Genomic DNA, 17,002 nt, shown 5'->3' on the forward strand with positions numbered 1-17,002 from the left:
CGGTACTCTTGTCCATTTCACCCTGAGGGGAACGGAATTGTTGAAAGAAAAAACCGTGACATAAAGCAATCTATAACGGCAAAGGTATTAGGTTCGGGAGCTGGGTGGGTCAAACATCTAATAAGTGTCCAACGTAGTCTAAATAACTTGCCAAGAAATTCTCTGAAGGGATTCAGTCCGTACGAATTATTATTCGGAACTAGGATGTTGATCTCTGACCTTGATAGTCAGACTTCAGTGGTAATAGAAAAAAGCTTTGATGTCAAAGACCGTTTGGCTATTTTGCAGGACTTAAACAAAACAAGAAAAGACCTGAGCAACATACAGTTGAAACAACAGCCAACAACCACTGAAGAATCACCACCTGTCCCAGCAAGACCTGTCTGGATTCCAAAAGTCGGGGATCTAGTCAGGGAGAAGATCGCGGTAAAGAAGGAATTTGGGCCTTCTTACAGAAAAGCAGTTCCTGTCTTGTCTGTCAACGGGACAAGATCAGTTGTACTACCGCCACTTGCTGGAAAAAAGGAGAACCGAGTTGTATCCATCGACCTGGTAAAACCACAACATGTGGCCGATAACAAACAGTAGGCCAAGTGGACTCCCAATAAGTAGCAGAACACCAAGGTTTGCTACCAGTACAGAGGTCCTAACGAAGAGGCTCATCACATTCGAAACGCCTACAGAAGAACAACAAGGACTATGCAACAATGCAATAGAACTAAGACCTCTGAAAACCCAAATAAAGACATTTAGCAGAGACATACCAATCTATACTGAAGTACCAAGTGAAAATGCAAAAATCAAAAATCCTGAACCAATTGACAGAACTGCATCCGGTTACTTCATCAACTTCGATGATTCCTCTGAAGGCTTCAGCGAACAAAAGACACAGCCATCATCAAAATCCTTTAAAGACAAAGCGAAGGAACTTTTGAAACAACTAAAAGAAACATATCTGATTTCTCCATGGATTGAATTTTGGGTGGGTTTTGGTGCATTTATCCTCATACTTTGGCTCATCATGGTATTTACTTTGGGACGCTTCATTGAGGGAAAATATGCTAAAAAGGACACAGCAAGTCAGAACATCAACTTGGTCCTCAAACCACACACATCTTCACACGTCGAGAAACGAGAACTTTCTTCAGCCAACTTCACAGCAATTCCAATACCTGGTGGGGTAGCCTGGGACAACACTGACTATGAAATTTATGGTCCGGTCGAGATCCTGAAATATCCACACCAAATTAAGATCTCTTTGAGTGACTTTGCAAAACCAAACTCATTTGCTGATGATTGGGACTTTGAAAGTATAAACAATATGATGTCTGACTTAGTAATGTCTGCTAAATTTACAAAACATGATTATTTGCAAGGTTCTACAAATTATGATAGTATGTATTGCTATAACCACTATGGTAACCATTTCTTGCATAAATCTGCACAACCTAGAAATGTTTTAAATTTTAATCAATGGGAACATTGTGCTACACCTCCAAAAGGGAGCTCTAGAACCGTTTATGACAAATATTCATACTTTCAAGGTTTTAACACTAGTAATGCTGAAACATTTTATTATAAATTGTCAAACAAGACAGGGACCAAAACCATGATAACCAACACAAAATTGATTTATTCTGATTCATTCTTTGAAAAAATGAATACTTTTGGATTCGATTATTGGGACAAAAATGTTGATTTGAAAAGTGTTTGGGGTACAAAAGAATGGCAAGTACAGGGTATAGAAGCTTTGTTTAGAGCCTGCATGATCCCAGAACAAATGATATTTTTAAATGACACTGTTCAACAAACCACCTGTCTTGGCTTAGCCAAAATCAAAGATTTAAATAACCCGTCTATTCCAAAGCCAACAATGTTTAGCAATAACTCTGATACAGATGAAGAAATAGACATAAACCATATACTTAACCAAAACAGAACACATCCTGATTGGAAACAATGGTTGATCTGGCCCACAGATACAAATAACTGTCAAGATAGATTCCTGAATAAAACACAGGGTTTCAAAATGACCAGGCCAGACCCTAGATATCCCCAAAGACATCACCCAGGGATAATAACAACCTACAGTGTGGGCAAATTATGCCTTCAATGGCTACAGTCTTCCACACTGCCTAAAATTAAGCAACACCTAACTTTACTTACTGATGGTGCTGACTTGCGTGATTTCATAATGGGACCACGCAAACAGCGTCAAAAGCGTTTCATAGCAGCCTCTGTATATGCAGCATACAATGAGGCCTGGAAGGTTACTCAAATTGAAACAGCAGAGAGAATACGTGAAATTGATCGTATTAATTTGGAAAAATCACTTTCTGTAGTGGACAATGGGTTAATGACTCTGTCCTCCAGAATTTTTTCATTGGACAGCATTGTGTCTTCAGCAATCGATATATTATCGCAAGACTTACTGTTATTACAACATGGTCAGTCACAATTGCGTTCTATTGTACAGCTTGGCTGGACGTTACAAAATCTGCGTTCAGGCTATGTGCCTTGGCGTTTAATCAACACAACGTCACTATTCCAAATCTTTAACCTTACTGATAGACAAATCGGTATGGCGCAGAAGGGTGCTGATTATACAATCTTGAGCATTGAAAAACTAGAAAGATTACCGTTGACAATGTCAGAACGACCTGTCAGTGAATGGATAATCCACGGAATCATAAATATTCCAATCTCAACCTTCAGGTTTCAATACTGCCAAAAATATATACAGGCTGGCATGTACGAGAAATTGGGAAAGGGGTACCTTAAAACAACTTGGAACCTGCCCTATTCACATGCATGTGTCAGTAACAAAGGACAGAAAGTGTTTCTTAGTGGCAACAATTGTGCTATGTCACTAAGCGGCACGCTTCTGTGTAACGGTATTAGTTTGCACGGAGCCTGTGAAGGGAATTCATACAACCTTTCATGTCACCAGCAAGGCGCACCTGCAACTGAAATAGAACCATTCTTTCAAAGACTCTATAATGGGAGTTACATTCTTATTGTAGACCGCAGATGTTGTAGTCTTATGCCCGGGACTCCTTATCTCGTCACTACGACGGCGAAGGTCAAGTGCTGTGGACGTTCTTTGTTCCCCAGCTCCTTTCCGGACAGGGAGGCAAGGGCATGGCCCGGTTTGAAATTTACTTCTATTCGAATAGACACTTTAAGCAGAATGAAAACAGTGCTTCTTCAGACGCCTACAAGGCTCACGTCATCAAAAGAAACGTATGATCTACAAGTCGCAAGGACGACTGCAGAGATACATACATTATTATCAACCAATTCCCCCGTACATTTCGCGGAAATCCTGAGCGAAATCTTAAATATTTCTGATACCACAGGGGTCTCAAAGGTATTTAAGACAGTATTTTCGATGGCATTAACACCATTCAAAGCCATACTGGGTATTTTTCCAGATTTCGTCCATTCGATTTTTGGCGGACTTCCCTTGATCCTGGGACTAATTGCAGGAATCCTATTCCTAGTCCTTATTTTTCGTTATGGCAACCCATGTCACAGAACAAACTCTCACGACAATGGAAGAAACGATCCTAGCCATTGGATACCGGGACCGGATATCAAAAATACTGGGACTCTCCCGGCTTAGAGACCTGAACATGACTTGGTTTCTATCATTTCGACCAATGTGGCAAAGGTGTGTTTTACCTGTACTAAGGTGTCTGCTATGCGGAGAAGAATGCGTGTTAGACACCTGTCTGACGCTACAATCGGATGCGCCGGTGGATGCAGATACACTGCTGGTTCCTACCAAGGTTCACGCTTTGTGCTGCCCTCAAAGGCTGCCAATTCTGATGACGGCATTCCTGGAATCTTCACCACTGCGATTGAAGGGTAGTGAAGTTCAAGATGAAAGCAGCATCGAACAGGTACGACCTTCTGTCAGCAATGCAAATCAGAAAGTCAATGCAGACAATCATGCGCATGAATGCATGGTTACCCCTATTTCCGACTTAGTGGAACTTTCCCATGAAGCTGTTGACAGTTTTTTCGAAAGCCTGAATGATATGATGTTCTCTCCGGAACAGAAATAGAGACTTTTGAGTAAACTCGCACACGGCGTTCCCTGAATCCGGCCTTCAACTTTCAAAATAAAGTCACATGAACAATTACAATCCAGTTCACGGACAGCAATTTTTCAGAAAGCCCCTTAAAATATTTTTCTATATATTTTTTTCCGGGACACTGATCTTCTGCTTAAAGTAAGAAACTATTCCTAGAGAACTAAGATTTCTATTTTTTAGATACTTTATAGACTTTATATAGACTTTAGCTGCCCGCTGGTATGTTCACAATATATTTTATGTGATGAAATGGTTTCGACTTTTTTTCTGTATAGCCATGTTAAGAGCCATTTCATGTGTATTTCTCATATACCAACAAGCAATAATGCATAACAATGCGTGTTTACTTTTGCATTTAATTCATAGCTTAAGTGCATACAATATATATGACTGCAATTTTTCAGTATATTTGAAAATTTCAAAATGCATTTATGTATTTTGGGGTGGTAAGGTATACACTATACTCTATAGTATGTTGTACTATGTTATGCTATGCATAGATTAGTAGATATGACCATAGTTAGCGTGGAGTGGGTGTCGTGTATTTCTATAGGTTCTGAATCGATCCCCCTATTCCTGACCCTATTCTGGTTAAACTACCTAGCTAGTTAACTAACAGTCAGCCCATGAGGCAAGAAATCCCCCATGATGCAGATACCGTTATCTGACGCAGTCACACTACGGCACAGGAACGTGTTATCTGATTAGGTCATAACGCTTGAGATCTAATTAGACAAGCGACATTCCTCCAGCCCCTGATAAGGCATACGACGTTCTCATAACAAATCAAACCTATGACAACCTGGATAATCCGTGCGGCCATTGTTTTGATTTCACAGAGAACTTTAGTAAAGAATGTGCTAACGAGCAAGTCGTATGACATCTTTATTGACGTACCTATGTCCATCCTTACGTCAATCCCGGCACCTTTAAGGTATAAATATTGCCGACCTTGCCCTATGCAAAACACACGCGTGGTGACAAGACGGAGCAGCCATACTTGCCGAAGCCGAGAGCAGAAGCAGACCCCGCAGGCAGCAGCCCCGCCTTCCTGACGCGCTGAGAGACGCGCTGCTATCTCAAGCCGAGAGACCCAGCACCGGCGTTTCTGGGCAGCCCTCGCAGGCAGCCTGGAATATCGAGAGCAGAGAAAGAGATACCATTCCTCATTCATCCTAAATTCCAGGTACAGAACTGAATAACCCCTCCTAGAGAATTCTTTAGTTATTCACTTGGCAAAAACAAACTTAACTTAAACTGTAACTTTCTATTCCCGCCCACGTATTAGACTTAGGTCAGGTACACGGGGTAGGCGTATTTAGAAACACCAGTTGAGCACGTTTAGTCAAATGTATATGTGTATGTAAATATATTTTAATCATTTTAAAACATCATATGGCTCAGAAACCATATCAATGTTTTTACAGTATTATTTTATACTATTGCTTTTAATGTATGCACTTTACTTAACTATAAGTATTGCAATAATATCGATCCATTTCTCTTGTACGAGAAAAGAGACTGATCAATAAATAACACCTTTTATTGAACACGCCCGTCTCTTCCTTTTCTCTACAATCTGATGAGACTAAGAATGCACGTACTGACTGAGTAAAATAATTGCCTTGTGCTCACACGACTCTTGAGATTGACTCTTGATTAGGGGAGAGCAAAGTTGTCATGTTCTATGGTTGTCAGAAACTAAATCCCTTCTTGTCTAATCAGGGGAGTTAATCCTTCCTTGAACATTCGAGAAAGTTTCTAGCGAACTCTGAGCTTAGCTGGCAAACCCAAAAATTAAGTCTAGTATCGACAGTAGTAGACCTAGTTAACGTCTGGCCTAGGCCTTTACTGCTGTAGGTACTATTCCAATGCGCAGAGCCTATTGGGAAAATAGGAGCTACACTACAGCAGAACTGTGTAAGCCTATTGTGAGTCATAGGCGTCGCTTTCCATTCTTTATCCCTTTTGTTACAACAAATCGAAGAGAAGAGTACTTTTCTTTGCACCAATAAGAATCCTATTTTCCTATGATGTACATTAAAACGAACTTTCTATACCTGTTTGAAGAACACCACTTTGCTACGATGTATGTGTGTGTTTTTAAAAAAAATTGTATGAGATGATTTCATTTTTAAATGATTATTGCAAGCACATGGCGACCATGCTTAGGCGGTGGCCTATTTCCTTTTTTTTCTTTCAAAATGTCTGCCATATTCTTGCAATATCAATAAAATTACATATTTCCAAGGTCTGTTCCATTGGCTGTGCCAATACTAGCCAATAAGAGCTTGTTTGCTCCTGTATTGCAAACAGTTTTTGGAGGTCGTTCCTGGCTAGGACCGGTTAGGAAAGTCCGGTTATGTACTGGCCATCTGCATTCATTGAGCCATGTCCTTCACATTTACGGTACCTCCGTCTTCACTGGGATGTGCCTAAACGCCAACATATTAACACATTTCATTAAATGCGATTGGCTCCGCCGATCAGAATGCTTTGAATACGGGCATTGAATATTGTTGATGGCTTACGCTACTTTTATTTAATATCTGTACTCCCTAATATACACGGATTTTTTTTTTCAGTGGCTCTTTTTTTCTGAACACCTTCTATGGGTCTACATACTGAAATACCTCTCTGCTACACCTTGACATTCTATTCCATCGGTTTTGGCACTTGACTGTGTGCCATCCGCATCCTTTCAAGAGTGGAATTTGTAATGTGGCTTTTGAAATCAAATTCCAGCACATTTGTTTTACAATTAAGTCACCGAGTCTTTTTAGTGAGGAAAGTAATTAATCAGATTACAAATACTGAGAGAGAATGCTCGACAGAAAATGATAGATGGAAAAAACTATATTCATAACGAAGCGTCTGCTGGCTATTATGCATGCAATACGTGGACTTGCAAACCCATTGAAATGTAAATCCATGCACCATTTCCATGATTTTGTATTGTACAATGTTTCTTGTGGCCAGTAAAACATCCCTACGCCAGTAATTTTGTGTAAACATTAATTTCCTAAGACTGCCTTCTCGTTTTCATGAATTATTTACACTATTTCTTGACAGGAACATAACTATTCTTAAATGTTTGGTTAGTTATGTGTAATTTTGTTTCTAGGGAGTTGAGCATAATTAGCTTAGAACAGCAAGCACACATTTATTACATCAGGAGAGAGGGTGTTTGGCCTAATGCTTTATTGATCGAGGATGGATATTGGAATAGATTTTGTTTAATTTATTTCATTATTCTCAGCGTGAGCTACAGAACGAATCAAACTCATTTTCTCATGATGCAGCTTTCAATACCGAAAGTGGTACTTCAACGAAATACAATAAACACCTGATTTAATAGTAATAAAAAAATAGCTACTTAAAGACATTTCTTGAGTGCCTACATTCCCGTTTATTAAATCTTCCCCTTCCCTCAGATTTTGGGGGAGATTCCTTAACATGGTAGAGCTGCTTCTTAGTAGGGTGAGGATGCAGTCTGTAAATTACTGCACATTGACTTTACTCTGTGCTACTGATCTTGTGGTCAGCTTTATTGCATTGCCTTTGCGCCCAAGGTTTGTTGATGAGAATTGTGCTGCCACTTTTATAGCAGCAATAAGCAAGAATCGGAATGATAATGGATTTCCATTGACATGCTTATGTTTTTTTCATCCATCCCATGCACAACATTTTGCCCGCCAGCAAGAAAATGTGTCCAGATACCTTATACCTCTTGTTGACTCCTGTGCTGAGCTGTGAATAAAAAAAAGTGTTCTACTGTTCATCTGCACTATGTTTTCTTATATAATCTACCTATGTTTTTTTCTTTTGTTAAACAGATGGTGACTGCAAAAAGATCACTGACAGAACTTTGGCTCGAAAATGTTGCTAAGAGGAATTGTAGATTTTGCCAATGGATTGATTAGCACCTCCGTCGTGTGAAAATGTATTGGAGCTGGAGCAGTGTAAAGTTGAACAATACCGAAAAGACTTTGTAGATGTTCCTAAAAACTGAAGCAAAATTATTTTTTCATCTGATAGGAACGATCATAATGTAATCAATAAAACCACACTGACCTATTATTTATTTGCCGCCTCCTTATTTTTCTTAGACGGCTGATGTCGTGTTATTAGTCACTATTACTTCAATCTTTGCCTGAAGTGTTTGAAAAAAATTCCCATACTGCTATGACATTTTTTATATGTGCGAGAAAAGGAAGATAGCGACTCTTTTTAGATGTTCAAGTCAGTGCTTAATTTGAGACGGTGGTTTCCTGTGCTCAGCACCGGCACTTAATTGTCAACACCAAGGCTTGTACCAGTCTGCTACATGGTGGCGCTGCTAAAAAGGACTATTGGCTGCCGCCCATTCTATTCTTATAGCTTTGGGGGCCTAGAGTAGGCTGAATTGTCACACTTGTTGGAGTGTCACGATTAGTAATTGTGTTGGTACTGCTATTGGGAGCGATGGCAGGGGCAGTGTGTGGTGCTAGTTGCAGTTGTCTCCTGACGAGGGCCATGGCAATTTAAAAAACAATTGTTTTTTTTACAAATTGAGCACTGGTTCAAGTTTTGTCCTTCAAGCTATAGTTGCAAAATGTGTTGCATTTGGTTGGGTTTAAGTGCCAGCTATCAATCACTGCGAGTAAATGTACTTTTTCTAATTGTATATTTCACAAAACTCAAAGGTCTTCTCACTAATACTGCTGTTTTAAAAAAAAAAGATAAACCTTGTTTTAATTGAAACACACAAACTTAGGTATACAAAGTAGTCAGCGAACAGAGTTATTATACATGGTTGTCGTTTAGGCAAATCTAAACACAGCACATAGGGCAATTCCTGATATTGGGAAGAATCATCAACAGTTGTTACATCACATTACTTGACATTGGTATAACAGGGATAAACAATTCACGAGTGGATAAAGATTTACATTAGTCAGGTACAATCATATGCATTGTTAACCATCTGTGTCTCCTTCATCGTCACTTGGTACACTCTCAGGAGCTAGGAAACAATCACACACTTCTATATCCTCCTGTAACATCTCATCAGTTCTTCTGGTCTTCATATAAGATTCTTTGGCTAGAGACCCCTCCCAATGAGCCAGCAGGGGTGCCATTTGTCCCATCTATGTAATAGCTACCTCCCTTCTAGCCACAACCAATGACAATTGCAGGAATTTGTAGGACATTTTTCTCCCCTTGAGTCTCATTATATTACCCTGCATGCAAAACTGCGGCATGAGGGTTCCCTACAGCATCGTGGTATGTGTGAGTCTATCAACTACCTGGGTCCAAAGTCATGCAAATAAGGCTCCTGGAGGGAACAAGTGTCTAACGGAGTTCTATCAGACTGCAATCCAGGGCTTTAATAACCACTTCCATGCTAATGACAAGGTCAGCTCGTCATGCAGTTTACTGGACCTGTGCTTATGACGAGCTGACCTTGTCATGAACAATGGTATTTCTCGAGTACCAGCACCCAGCGGGAATTGCCTTAGCAGGCAAGGTGTTAAGTGGGCTGGGTCTCAAGGGGTCTGCGCACCAGCAATTTTTTAAAGGGGCCTCGAAACGGGTCTCTCTCGGGCTCTGTCCGTTTTTTTCCAGGACTGCAGTGACAGCAAAGTTTGCTGTCACTGCAGTCCAGAACAGCCCGATAGAGACCCGTTTCGAGACAGCAGGCCCATCAATGTGCGCTGTTCACACTGCTCACTTCTCACTAGTGGAGAAGTTACGGCAAGACGTCATGCCAGGTGAGCGTTGTGGGGGAAGGAAAATCCTTTAAAGAAGTCATTTTCTTTCTGGATTTCCCTTCTCTTTCTGAAATGCAAGAGCAACAACATTGCGGTAGGGTCACCAGGGTTTTAATTGGTAGCTTTTTTCAATATTATATGTAACCAGCCATAGTTGTAGCTTATTTATCTTATGCAACTAATAACCATTGACAAAGCCAATAGTCCTTACCTGTTGTATGTATGATGTTACTTGTATCACATATCTGGATGCAATGACAGAAACAGCAAAATACAAGGCTGCACACTATGCTAAACACAGATTTTTAGCGTAAGTGTTTTAAAGCCACTCCCCTAATTACACTGGCCACGCCCCTTTGAGAGAACCCCCCCCAGTTTTTTCATCCCACTTAAAGTCCTGCCGCAATCCCAGACCAAATACAAAAAATCTGCTTCTTCCATGTTACAAGGAGGACAGGATGAGGGAGCAGTGAGGATATATTTGTCTCAGTTTCATGGCGGGCATATATGTGCGATGTAGGAAGTTGAAATGAACCAACTTGAACTGCGCATTACTAGAAACCTTGCAGGTCATGCACACACCATGGCCCAGTCCTCGTCTGTCAGTGGGTCCCCCGGGTCAGCACCCCATGCTTCCCGCGCCAGTAGCATCCCATGCTTCCAGCGCCAGTAGCATCCCATGTACTACATCAGCCCCATGGATTTACATAAGAGCGACTTCAAGTGTCTCCCTGTCCCACAAGTCAGCATCACCCCCAACGCGCCACATACAGGTAGGGCTGCCATGAAGTTCCTGCAAGTCTGCCTGGCAAACTCGGCCAGTCTTGCATAATGCAAGAAGTGGACAGTCCCCACACCAAACTCCTGTTGGGCATCCTCAAAGGAAATAAAGAGCTTGTTGGGATACAGGTCACCCCAGGCTTCACATACTCCGTCCCACCACATCTGGTCCGTCATGTCATGAACCGTTGCACTGTATATTGTAGCTTTGTTGCAAAGTGATAGAATTCTAACCGCCGGGCCTCTAATCCACCGTCTTCATAGTTCCACATCAATGTTCTCCTCGCCCTCCTACTGCGCCCGTCCATATCAAGGACGTTAGGAATGTATCCAACTTTTAAAATATGCAGGCTTGGAAGGGGCAGAGGGAGTGTTGTATAGTATAGAGACAGGGGAGAGTAGCAACTTTTTATATACAGCATTCCTGCCCATGAGTGAGAGTGGCAAAATGTTCCAAAAAGCAACAGATACGTTCATAAAGTCCAAAACTCTGCCCATGTTGTATTGCATGTGAGCTTTTTTTAGTGTGGCCAACCATAATCCCCAGGTTAACTGAACCTGTTGAGCTCCCAGCGAAGGGCCAGACCAAAGAGATGTTCCACCAGGATCCCAACCAAACCTGCAGGAAGGAACAATAGCGGTTTCAATCGCGGACCAGAGACTGCTCCTATGTCATCGAGGATACATAGCAGCGGTCCAAGGGAGTCCTGCATGGCCCCTAAGGTAAAACAGCATGTCGTCTGCTTATAGCAACACCAGGTGACTCTGCCCCCCACCCCCACACACACAGGTATGCCCCACCTCTTCATAGCTCTGTAAATTTTTATCACCACGGACTATAGCGTCAGATCAAACAACAAGGGCATCAGTGGGAATCCCTGCCTTGTGCCCCATCCCAACCTCCAGCCCTCATATCATTGTGGGCCTAACCTAATCTGCACTCTCGGACTCGTGTATAACAATTGGATCCAGGCACGGAAGTTCGGTCCAAATCTCCAGAATTTTTGAGGTAGCCCCAATCCACAGTTTCAAACACTTTTTTTTTATATCTGCAGCAACCAGGACCACTTCCTCACTTTCACCCTCTACCTCATGCAGTATATACGTGAGTGTCTCAAGTTCATCCCCATGTGTGGCCTGGGATGAACCTGCATTGATCCTCATGGACCAGGTCACCAGCCATTGGACACAGACAGAAGGCTATTATCTTGCAAAGGATTTTCACATCTGTGTTGAACATTGTGAGTGGCCAGTAGGCAGCATAGTCTGTCATACCTCCCTTGGCTTAAGAATCAAGCATATCTCTCCCTCCCTCATGATCAGGGGTATTATCCCCTTGTCGCGAGCCTCAAGAAACTCTTACAAGAGTCCCAACGTGAGAGTGGTCTAATAGAACTCTGGTGGACGCCCGTCCCCTCCAGGAGCCTTATGTATGTGTTTTGTAAAGCGCACTGCTGCCCAGAGGCGTCGTGGCGCTATAGACCGCTGGGGAACCCGTACTGGATATCCCTGTGAGATGGTCCATACTGGGTATCTCCAAGGTGAAACCAGGCATCCCCGGCGAATGTGGGGGGCCGTTGTTGAGATGAGACAAGCTAATGCCCAGAGTTACCGAGTGTGATCCCTGGTTAGAGTAGGCACCGAGGCGAGAATTATCGAGTCCGCTGACCCTGGTCCACGACCCTGCCGCGTCGGGAATTGAACCCTGGTCCCGGGCCGTTCTCTGCTTCCGGGTCTGCCGCCTCTAACCAGTGAGCCACACCACTCCACTTATATTTGGGAAGTAGCTGTAGGTTCTCCTACAACTCCTCTAGGGTATAGTTGGGCACACCCCATCCTTCACCGTAGGGAGATCAAGCCCCCCAGGAAGGACTGTACCCCTGCCAGCATGTTCACTGGTCTTTTTCATATCCCCCTCTAGGTGTAGTTTGAATGTGTCCACCACCGCTTCCTCTATGGCCTGCAATGCACTATCCTGGGGCCTCAGGTGGATGATCAGAGCCACCACTGTTAACCCTACATAATATCTGGAGCAGTAGCCTCCCTGATGTCTGTATTGCTTCAAAGTATACTTATGCAGCCTGTCCCAGAGTTTTGCTATGTGGAGTTGCATCACCCCCTCCTCCCTTTGATCCTCTTTCAAGGTCACCAGTCAGTAATCAGGCCAGATCTGCCTCTCTGTCCCCAAGCTCCCTCCCCAGTTGTCTCCTCACCTACACGTTAAACCTATTCATTGTCCTCACAAAACTGCCTTTATTGCCTCTATTCAGTAGCTCTGCTGGCCTTACGTCCCCAATTATATTCCATGTATTCTGACAGTTTTAGTGCCAGTGTCTCTCTGCCCTCCGCGTCAGTAAGGATAGCTTTCAGAAGTGTTAAGTGTGGGTGATTTCTCCACGCACCCCCCACCCCAGGTCACATCTAACAGGTGTATGATCCAACAGAAATCACACCAAGTAGGAGACAGTCACACTCTCATCCACCAAAATCCCAGCTAGGAGCACCCTTTCTAGTCTGCTGTGTGTATTATGCATAAGGTAGCGACACATGGACACCTGACCCTGCCAGCCCCTTATTTTGCATCACTGCACTCAGTGAGCAGTAGTATGAGGTTTAAGGCCCATCCAAGACGGCAGCCTATCCAAGTCCCTGCTCAGTGCACAATTAAAGTCCCCCATCCAAAGTAGCAACATGTCAACATCACAACCAGCCAGTTCTTGTACCCCATAGAAGAATTCACGATCTTCCGTGGTAGGCACTAAAGTGTTAAGAATAGAGATCTCCTGTCCATCCAGAAAAGCCTGTATTTGTACATAGCTGCCCTCCACATCTGCCTCCGAGTACGTCAGTGTGAAGGCGACCCCAGGTGCCATCAATACCCTTCTAGCGTATGTGGAGAAGGAAGAGTGGTAGACCTGTCCATTCCACTTCTGAGTAATTTTACCATCCTCCGTATCATTGAGATGTGTTTCTTGGAGACAAGCTATTTGGACCTTGTGGCATTTTAGAAAGGTTAGCAAGCACCCTGTAATGTTTTACATAAGTACCCAAACCCTGTACATTCCACGTCAAAAATGTGTACCGATCTCCATGCAATTGTGAAAGTGATGTCACATGCACAGCATATTGCAACCTCCCAGTAGCAACAAAATGCCTAGGACCAACACTCCCACCCATACTGTACTCTGCAAAAAGAACAATTGATGGACAGAATGAAGAACAATGTCATACATTCACCCCAGTAAAGAGCTCTGTGCTAAATCCATCTTTTTTGGCTCACCATGCCATTCCAGTTTGGACCCAGCCATATGCAAATCAGTCTTGACCCTGCGCCCAATGGGAACAGTCCAGCCCTAACTGCCAGGCCAGGTCCTCCCTGGACTGGAAACAAGCATCCTAGGACCGGTTTCGGGCTTACAGCCCTCATCCGCTGGTACTAGCCAAAGAGTGGGTAAACAAAAAAGGGGTGGAAATTTGAGGGAGGAGGGTAGCACGAAGTGGCTAAACGTGGTAGTCGGGGAGAGAGAGAGAGAGAAAAAAAATCAGTGCTGAGATTAGAGAAAGGGAGTGCATGGAAAGACAAGTCTCAGCTACCCACAAATTGCAATGTTAACCGGTAGCCATAAGGTTTAACATCTCCCCATAAACCTGATTCCATGCCAATGCCCCTGGGCCTCCCCCAGCAACACTCAATTTATATGTCATCAGCTGCTCCATAAAAACAATGTCTGCCAGTCCATTACTACCTCACATACCACAATCAGATAGCTGTCACTAGCAACCATTCATGAGTTCTCTGGATCATTCAGCAATGTCTTGGGCCCAGTGTCACTCACAGGCCCTAGAACCTCAACAGCAGTGCCGGACTGCACGGCAATTGCCTTCTCCACTGAAACCTGCATCTCGCCCACTGCCAGGAGCTTTATGAAGCTATCCTCCTATATTGTTACCCTAGCAGAGGGGCAGGGTTCCATCTCCCCCCTTGCACTCGTCCTCCGCAGAGCCGCGTCCTCTCCTGAGTCCTGCGAGGAGGATTGTCTGTCAGCTTCAGCCAGTTGCACATCTTGCCGGGGTGTTAGAACAGTTTTTGTTTTATGGTCAGAAATGAGTTAAGCTGCTCCTGCACCCTCTTGCTGTAGTCTGGGTAGATGGCCATCCTATAATTCTCAAATGAAGGTGTCTCCTGTTCCGTAGATGCTCGGAGGATGCAGTCGCTATCTCAATTAGGATTTTGTCAGTTATCACCCTCGGGGGTACCAGGAGATGGCAATGGGCCCAAGGCCCTGTGCTCCCACTCAACCACAAAGAGTTACAAGAGGCCAGCTGACCTCATTTGATGTTGTATCCAAGTCCTCTAGGAATCCTTCTATGGATGCACCCTCTGCCCGCTCTGTGAAAATCAGCACCCGGATGTTACTGCGGCGGACGTGATCTTCCACGTATTCCACCCTCTGCTGTAATTTGCTGACGTAATCGTGGCCATTTGTTGTTTAAGCTGGGAGACATCTCCCTGTGAGGTTTCAATGTTACCTTCATCTTCCATCACCTTGTCAGCTACCTTCCTCAGGTCAGCACTGAAAATGTTCACTTCAATGGAGACTTTTTCTATTTTGTGTTCCAGCACAGCGTGGAAACCCTGAATGGCTGCAAACAAGTCCACATGGGAAGGGTGTCACATTCCCTCCAGGGTCGCACTACCGAACTCCGCACCAGCCTGCCTTAGAATACTCTGCTAGGGCTGCCTTGGCGTAGTATACTGCGTGATGGTATCTGATAGAGACATTTTAGCTGCAGATTCCTTAACTTAGAATATCCCAGGGGTCACACTGGATCCAGAGAACTTTCAGCAGTACATCTGCGCGCCGGGGGGGGGCGGCGTGGCATGCCTCCGTCCTGACGTCATTCACGAATATAACGTCAATGGAGTCAAATAAGTCTCTAACCTGGCGGGCTGATGTCCGTTTCCTTTTTTTCCGTGCCCCGACGCGGATCCAGGAGAAGCGGTTCCTCTGGCCTGTTTTTGTTTTCATGCCTTCTCAAACCCTTTTAGCGTCCGAGAACAGTGTGCAATGCCTACGGGCTTCAAATCATGTGTGACCTGTAAGCAGCTGATGTCGGCGACGGATCCACACTAGATCTGTATGTGGTACTTGGGAGAGCCTTAACATATTGCTGATATCAAACGTGTATCAGACACAAGATGCAACCACCTTTTGTATGTTAAGAAATCATCGTAATCCATTTTTAGTCCATTTTCATTTAGAAGTTTTATTAAGTTCATGTAGATAAAAACACGGTAACTCCATTGTACAAATGCGTGTATCATGCCGAAGCCTTTAAATACAGCATGTCGAATCCCCATGTTTCATATAGATGCGTTTAACCCAATGCATTTCGGCTCTACGGCCTTTCAGGGGTACATCTGCAGTAAAGAATAAACATTTTATCAAGAATTGATTTTGGTGTCACTAAAAACACTAATACAACTAATACCATTAACTGTGTTGACATAACATGCCATCCCCAAATAAAATAATTGTTCTAAAAAAAAAACCAATTTTCTCGTAGTACTCGAGCTACAAGATAAACTATTAGTTTGAACCCATCCCATTTAAGCCATCTTGGATTGTTAAACCCTCGTACGGCACAACACGTGTGCTACATTATAAGCAACTCCTACCTTCATCAGCCACATTCAAAAGCGTTCGTGTTACGCTCCTATTGAGCCAATTTGAAAAAAGCTCTTACACACTCTACCTCCCACTATGGCTTATGTTCCCGATGTCCCACCCCCTGTTATCACGTGTTTAAGAACATAAACAAGATACTTAAATAAAATGCTTAAATGGGATGGGTTCAAACTAATAGTTTATCTTGTAGCTCGAGTACTACGAGAAAATTGTTTTTTTTTATTGTACCCCTGACGAAGGCCGTAGAGCCGAAATGCATTGGGTTAAACGCATCTATATGAAACATGGGGATTCGACATGCTGTATTTAAAGGCTTCGGCATGATACACGCATTTGTACAATGGAGTTACCGTGTTTTTACCTACATGAACTTAATAAAACTTCTAAATGAAAATGGACTGAAAATGGATTACGATGATTTCTTATCATCCAAAAGGTGGTTGCATCTTGTGTCTGATACTAGTTTGATATCAGCAATATGTTAAGACTACGTCCCCCAGAGTGCTTCAGGACATAGCACTTATCAGGATAGCACCCGAAATGATTACATCGGATAAACTTTGAGAAAACACGTGTGCGGGTCACACTCATTTATGTTTCGTGTACTTGGGAGAGCACCATGACTCCACGGAGTGCGACGCCTGCCGGCAGCTGAAGCCGCAGTCTGCAGGAACGTCGG

The 17,002-nt window shown here is 43.3% G+C and overlaps 1 protein-coding gene across 2 annotated transcripts in view; it reads left to right on the forward strand.

Moving 5' to 3' along the window:
- The window catches only part of TDRD3 (tudor domain containing 3), an 860,519-nt gene extending 852,339 nt beyond the window's left edge, over nt 1-8,180 (forward strand). For both annotated transcript variants that reach the window (XM_078657412.1, XM_078657411.1), the window contains exon 14: nt 7,937-8,180. The gene's annotated coding sequence lies outside the window, so the exon portion shown is untranslated. The remainder of the gene's footprint in view (nt 1-7,936) is intronic.
- Nucleotides 8,181-17,002: the final 8,822 nt, after the last annotated feature.

The sequence above is a fragment of the Lissotriton helveticus genome, chromosome 8, assembly GCF_964261635.1.
Source record: "Lissotriton helveticus chromosome 8, aLisHel1.1, whole genome shotgun sequence".
NCBI classification, from domain to species: Eukaryota; Metazoa; Chordata; class Amphibia; order Caudata; family Salamandridae; genus Lissotriton; species Lissotriton helveticus.